The sequence below is a fragment of the Pipra filicauda genome, unplaced genomic scaffold (assembly GCF_003945595.2).
Source record: "Pipra filicauda isolate LSUMZ 115617 unplaced genomic scaffold, ASM394559v2 scaffold553_size308853_pilon, whole genome shotgun sequence".
In the NCBI taxonomy this organism is placed as follows: domain Eukaryota; kingdom Metazoa; phylum Chordata; class Aves; order Passeriformes; family Pipridae; genus Pipra; species Pipra filicauda.
The window spans coordinates 94,834-101,427 of NW_024104702.1; positions in this window are offsets into that span (position 1 = coordinate 94,834).

The window sequence follows — 6,594 nt, forward strand, 5'->3', positions numbered from 1 at the left end:
AATGGCATTTGTCTCCAATCGAGCATTTCTCTCCAGAGTGGATCAGGATACTAAAGGAAACAATCATAACATTTTTTTAAAAAAACATGATGCTTCCCTTAATCATCTATTGGAATAACCTGAAGTGCTTTATAGAAAAGTTTCTTAAACAAAGAACCTCAGAGGGTTACACTGAATCAAAAATGTCAACCTATGAATTTAGGCAAATTAATGGGACCTAATTAATATAAAGCTTAAAAATGTATCAAAAGTGATTTTGTGTTTTAATCCTACAAAGCAGAGTTTCACAAAAACAACCAGAGACCTGTCTGAAAAAAAATAAGTATTAATCTTCTTCTTACACCAAGAATTTTGCAGAAATATTTTTTATCCATTTTCATAGTATGTGAGAAGGCACATTCTAACTCCAGGCAAGGTCATCTTCATACACAGGAAACAGCTGCCAGATGAGTTAAAGCAGATTTTTTTTCCACACAGTAAGGTAGGTTTCCTTTTCTTCCTCCATGCTGGCTACACGAGGAGATGAAATTGATAACCCCTCAGGAATTTCTTGCGTTTCACTTGTCTGTGGCATGTTTGCATTCCAGAGGAACTAGCACTGTGAAACCTGCTGAAAGGAATGAAACTTTGTTGAACAGAAATTCACATATTAAGGAGTTTTAGTCATTGCCAGTTTTATGATGGTGCTGAGGGATGCTAGCCCAGATCAGGTGGGACGTGTCTGGGGCAGGCACCCCACAAACAACAAATAAGCAGAGGTCAGTTTAAATACTTTCATCCCCTAATGCCACTCATGATGCTGTAACTGGCCTTCAAAGTATTGTAGCTAATGGCATCCACTTGATGGAGGACTGTTCTTCATTAATTGAGCCACAGAGAGCTGTGCCCATGAAATCAGAGATTAGGATGTGGTGACAGCCTTTAGGATGTGTGACAGTTTTCTAGTAATGACATTCCAGGTAAGTCTGAAAAAGGAATGAAGAGGGGGAAATAAAGAAGGCAGATCTGATGGCTGAGTCCATTCTCAGCCTAGAGTATAAACGTACAGGTCTTTTGTATATGAGCAGTTATGTAAGATCTGCAGTGAACTTATGAGACCATGCCTCGTACAGTACCACCTAAAAGTAAAACGTCAGGGAAGGGTCATCCAATCAAAAAGGGAACCATGAAACCAAGGGAACTTTTTCAGAGTCCTGTAGTTCTGGCCCTTCCATTTCCTTTGGATATCTTTAGGCTTTAAGAGCAGCCTGCTAGTAACTGTGCATCCAACAAAAACAGAATGGAGCTTAAACTGTAAAAATTAGTTACTGTTCAAACTGCAAGGCACAATTTCAATAAGACAAAGACTCTGAAACAGCAGTTTTCTAAATTATACACTGGGATCATGCACAGAAAGAGAGTTTCTTTCTTGCATGCTATAAAAGCTGAACATTTTTTGCGTGTGTTTTATTAATTTTTTAAAATAAAACAAAAGTTCAGAGCAAAAATAATTAAGCATAAATGTATACATAGAAATAAGCATGAGAATAAGATCAAAATAGCACTGTGAAAAAGAAAAGCTGGCCTGAAGAAGTGACTTGTGGAAGTTGTGTTGTGTAAAAAGAGACCAATATAGAGTGAAGGTTCAAAACAGTCGTCAGTAAACTGTTGCACCTATGGGCTCACCTATAGACTGTAAAATGCAGCCAACTATGAACTCTCTAGGCCTGCAAGGCAGGAATCGCCTAAAATGTAAAAACTAAAAAGCCTGGAGTTTGTTAACAGAAATGTTCTGTAATGACAACTGAAAATGTATGCCCCTTTGGGTATCAGTGCAGGTGGATGACTTCCTCCTCTCCTTCAGAAAGGAGTGTGCTTCAGAAAGATGCTTTCTAATCATCTACTCTAACTCCTTTTTTAGCAAGAAAATCTTGCTTTATTATCTCTATTTTTCTCTGATGCTTTGATCCTGCAAGATATTACTTGTTTTCACTCCATTTCCCCTTTGGTGCCCCTGCTTGTGACTGCACAGCCACCCATGCAATCAAACCACTCAAGATGCTTCAGCATTAACCACACAGGAGATGGCCTTGACATGTGCAGGCACTGCAGCCCAGCACACACAGCTGGGCAGCTGCAATTACAGGGGTTTCCGGGGGAACTGACCCTCATGTGCAAACATAAGTGTTTATATTGTAAATTCTTTGTGCAGGGGCTGGGTCTAACCAAAGGTTTATAGAGTGTCTCACAGTCTAGGCATGGACACTAGATACAAAATCTACAGCAGTGGAGATGTCAATCCAAGCAATTTATTTTTTCCTTTTGATTTGGGTATTACTTTGGGGCTTTTTTTGGTATGAAAATGTGTCCTCCTCATGCTTAAGGTCATTTACTCTTTAAGCTCAAAGTAAGGTTTCAGATAATTAATTAGGTACTCCAGTAATCAGTCAAAGTATGCAGGTTTAAATTTATGAAGGACTGTTTGTACTCAAATGTACTTAATAACAGTATAATGCAGATACCTCACATGCTCTATAGCCTGTGTAAAATAATTGAAATTATGTACATAAATTATACATGAAGAAATGATCTGGTGATTAGCTTCACCAGAACTACATCATAAATAAGGTCAAAGAAACAAATCACAAACCTTTCAGTGAAGTCCTTTTGACATTAAGGGCATTCAGCAAATTTAAATTCTTCTTGACATATAACTTCCTCCAACTATTGTTAGAAATGTCCCTTGTAGAAATGATTCTTACTGCTAGACTGGTTGACTCAGACCACTGCTGCTCTTTAAATGTTCTTCAATTATTTTATTGATGTTATCAGGGTGTAGTATGCTACAGTTTACTCTAAATCGATTGAATTCTAATTGAAGGCCAAACTTACTAACCTTTCTTAGGTTCAATTCCATAATTACTGCACAGCTTGCTTACAGAACAGAGTTACAGTTGCTCTGGGGGCTTTTGGCAGACATTTCAAGGATAATTGGAATTTATCAGAATTTTCTAGAGGATCTCCAAGTATAGTTTTGAGATAATTCAGTTATTCCTGTGTTTACCCTAATATCAGAGACACTTCCTTTAAATTTCAACCCCTCTTTTACACAGTATTTCTGGAGAGGAATATAAATAGTAGCTAATGATAGCAACATTTATTAAGATTCAGTGTCAAAACTGCTGATTTCCTTAACAACATCTCGTATTCCTTCTCATTTATACATAGTCCAGCAAGTATTAGACCGATATTACACTGCAGGTGAGCTTCTAAAAGGATTCCATTTGAGAAGCTAGTCTTTGAGTAGAATAAGGAGAGACAAAACCTTGTTTGAGTGGTGAAATGTAAGGACATGAAAAACAAAGGTAGCACCGCTAAGGGATGAAAGAATTAAAATTAATGACCACAAAACTCTGATACCATTGTTGATAAAAACAATTTAAAATAGAGCAGGACCAGCCTGTGAGCTAAAGGAAAAGGACACTAAAAAACTGACAATAAGCGATTCTTTAAAAAGAAGCAGTCGTACATAAATTACATTATGTCTAAGTTTTTAAAGGCAGTATTTGTTATAGATATGTTACATAGTAACTATGGGAAACTTCTTTCTCAAGATAAGTAGATAGTGTTCAAATGCACAATAGAGGTATATTAGCAGAAAATGCTAATATTTGGCTAAGGAATAGCTTACTGTTCCATTAAATAAAAAAAGGCAAAAAATGTAACATGATTCTATAGGTACTTCTCCAGTGAGATATCTACCAGAATCAAAGCCAAAGCTAACATAAAACCTGATAGTTTTGAAACAATTAATTTTCTTGTGTGGCTGAACTAATTTAAACAATAAAATTAGTTTAGCTTTTGATACAGCAAAAAATTTGATTTTCTATGGGACGCTGTTGTGCAAAAAAAGACAGCTGTGAAGAGTGAACGCCAGGACGAAGGTCAGGCAAATGCTCTGTTCAGCTGGGCTCGCTCCAAAGTCATTGTCATGGCTGGGCTTTGTGAACGAAGATTTGGGAAGGGCTCTACCCATGTTTGTTACAAGCGCGCTGGTGGCTAAAAAGGCCAATGTGAGACAGGCACGTCCGGTTGCAAAAGGCACAGCAGAAAGACTCCTTAGGTGGTAGATTCTGCAAGGCACGGTTCTTTCTGTGTTGTCTTTTCTCCTCAAGAGTGATCCTGAGTGCTTTCTCAAAGGCATCAGCAGTGTTATAGATGGTGTGTCTCCAGACCTCCTGATTGGAGACCAGAGTAGAACCAGTTCTGTTGATCAATATGGCCAAGGCTGAGTAGCTGCGTGACTTTAGACACGTACACCCTCTGCTTAGCTGCTGTTCTGAATACACCAATTTACTGAGCCAGTTTTTTTTCTGTAGATATATGTAAAGGTGTTTGTAGCTTTTGTTTCTATCCTGGATGGGTTTAGCAGTAAGGGAACCCCGCCCAGTTTGTTGCTACCTACCCTCAGTTGCAGTGCAGACAATTTGAATGGTGTGCTGGTTTTGCCTGGAGTCGTTCATTTTCTCCACAGTGGCTACTGTGGGGATGTGGTTTGGATTTGTGCTGAACACAGGGCTGATAATATAGAGATGTTTTTATTATTGCTGAGCAGGGTTTACACAGAGTCAAGGCCTTTTCTGCTTTTTGTACTGCCACACAGGCAAGGGAAGTTTGGAATGCACAGGAAGTTGGGAGAAGACACGGCCAGGACGGCTGACCCCAGCTGACCAAGGGATATTCCATACCATATAACATCATGCTCAGTATAGAAAGTGGAGGGAAGAAGGAGGAAGGGGGAGGTGCCCTTACCGTTATTCTGGTATCCTCCACTGCTGACTGGAGGGTCCCTGTGCTCTCTTTGTTGCGCTGGGAGAGTATTTTGTGGGGCCATGTTGTAGGCAGGATTAGGGACCTGATCTGCTTTACAGTGATTTTTTTCTTTTTTCTCTTTTGAGGTGGAATTACGACTTCAATGCAATAAAACAAAGCTGCCCATGTTCTCCACAAGACCTGCTAATAAAGCTCCAGCTGAAATCAACATCAGAGTTGCAGTATTGCAGTATTTCAAAGGAGACGAGCTGAAGCCAAGGTGAACGTCTTGGAGAAAGCACCCGTGTAGGGGTAGCTTGTTCTCTGAAATTTGTTTCATTGTCAGAACCAGGATGAGCTAAAAAAAAAAAGCAAATACCTTTTATATGGGTATAACTGCATTCATTGGTGCTTCTAGAGATGCAAAGGTGACAGGGGCAGTCCATTTAGGTTAGATATCAGGAAGAAATTCTTTACTGTGAGGCTGGTGAGACTGGAACAGGTTGCCCAGAGAAGCTGTGGATGCCCCATGCCTCTCAGTGTTCAAGGACAGGTTGGACAAGGCCTTGAGCAACCTGGTCTAGTGAGAGGTGTCCCTGCACAAGGCAGGGGCTGTTAGGACTAGATGATTTTTAAGGTCCCTTCCAACCCTTAACGTTCTATGGTTCTATGATTTTATGCAATACTTGCAAGTCTGCATCTTTTCTGAGCACAAGCAATTGATGTGTTGGTGCAAATCCTGCCGTGTGGTTTGCACCTGCTCATCACATCAGTGAATACAGTAATGAAGACTTCTCTTTCCTCTTCTTCTCTTTCCTCTCTTCCTCCTCCCTTATATATAAAAATAACCATATATACATAAGAATGATCCAGCTTTCCAATTCAGTTTGGCTCTATTTTGAATTCTCTTGTCTGGGAAATCGATAAGTCATAAATAGATTTTATATCTATTAGTTCAAATAAAACCCTGGTCCGTACTGCAGAAATTTTTGCAATGGTAGCTCAGAAAATGAAAAAGCTTTTCCCAAAAATGCTGTCATTATTTTATCTGATGATGTCATCTCTGTCTGCCCCTCAACCCTCGCAACTGGTTTCCCTTTCGGTAGCGAGGGTTTGTTTCCTGTCAATATGGTCTGTTAGTCACCATCTGAAGTTTTCTCTGTTTCTGTGTGTTCCCTCTGATGCTTTAGATCTGAAGAGGTTGTGATATTGCTGTATCCTAGTGTCTCATTCAAGCAGTGGTGACTTGCAGTTTTAGCTGCCATCTGTCTGCTTCCTGTTGTACACTTCTATGCACAAATACCTCTGCACTTATGCTTCTCTTTATGTTACATTTATTCATCATTTCCTTCACGTATATACATTGTAAGTTGTTCGGGGCAAGGTCCACATTCTTATTCTTCACCATGTGCAAACTTAGCATAGGTCTTATATGGACTATATGTCAATACAAAAGTGGCTATAATTACAATTAACACACGCAGGATCACCCTCGAGGAAAAAAGGCAACGCAGAAAGAACCGTGTATTGCAGAATACACCATCTAAGGAGTCTTTCTGCTGTGCCTTTTGCAATCGGATTTGTCTGTCACGTATTGGCCTCATAAGCCACCAGCGTGCCTGTAGCAAATGTGGATAGAGCCTTCCCAAATCTTCGTTCGCGAAGCCTAGCCATGATGATGATGATAATTACAATTACACGCCCGCTGCCTGGGGGGGTCGGGCGCGGACGCTCCCGGGGGCCAGGCCGGGGACATGGGGACACAGGGACAGGAGGACAGGGGACAGACAGACACGAGTCGCT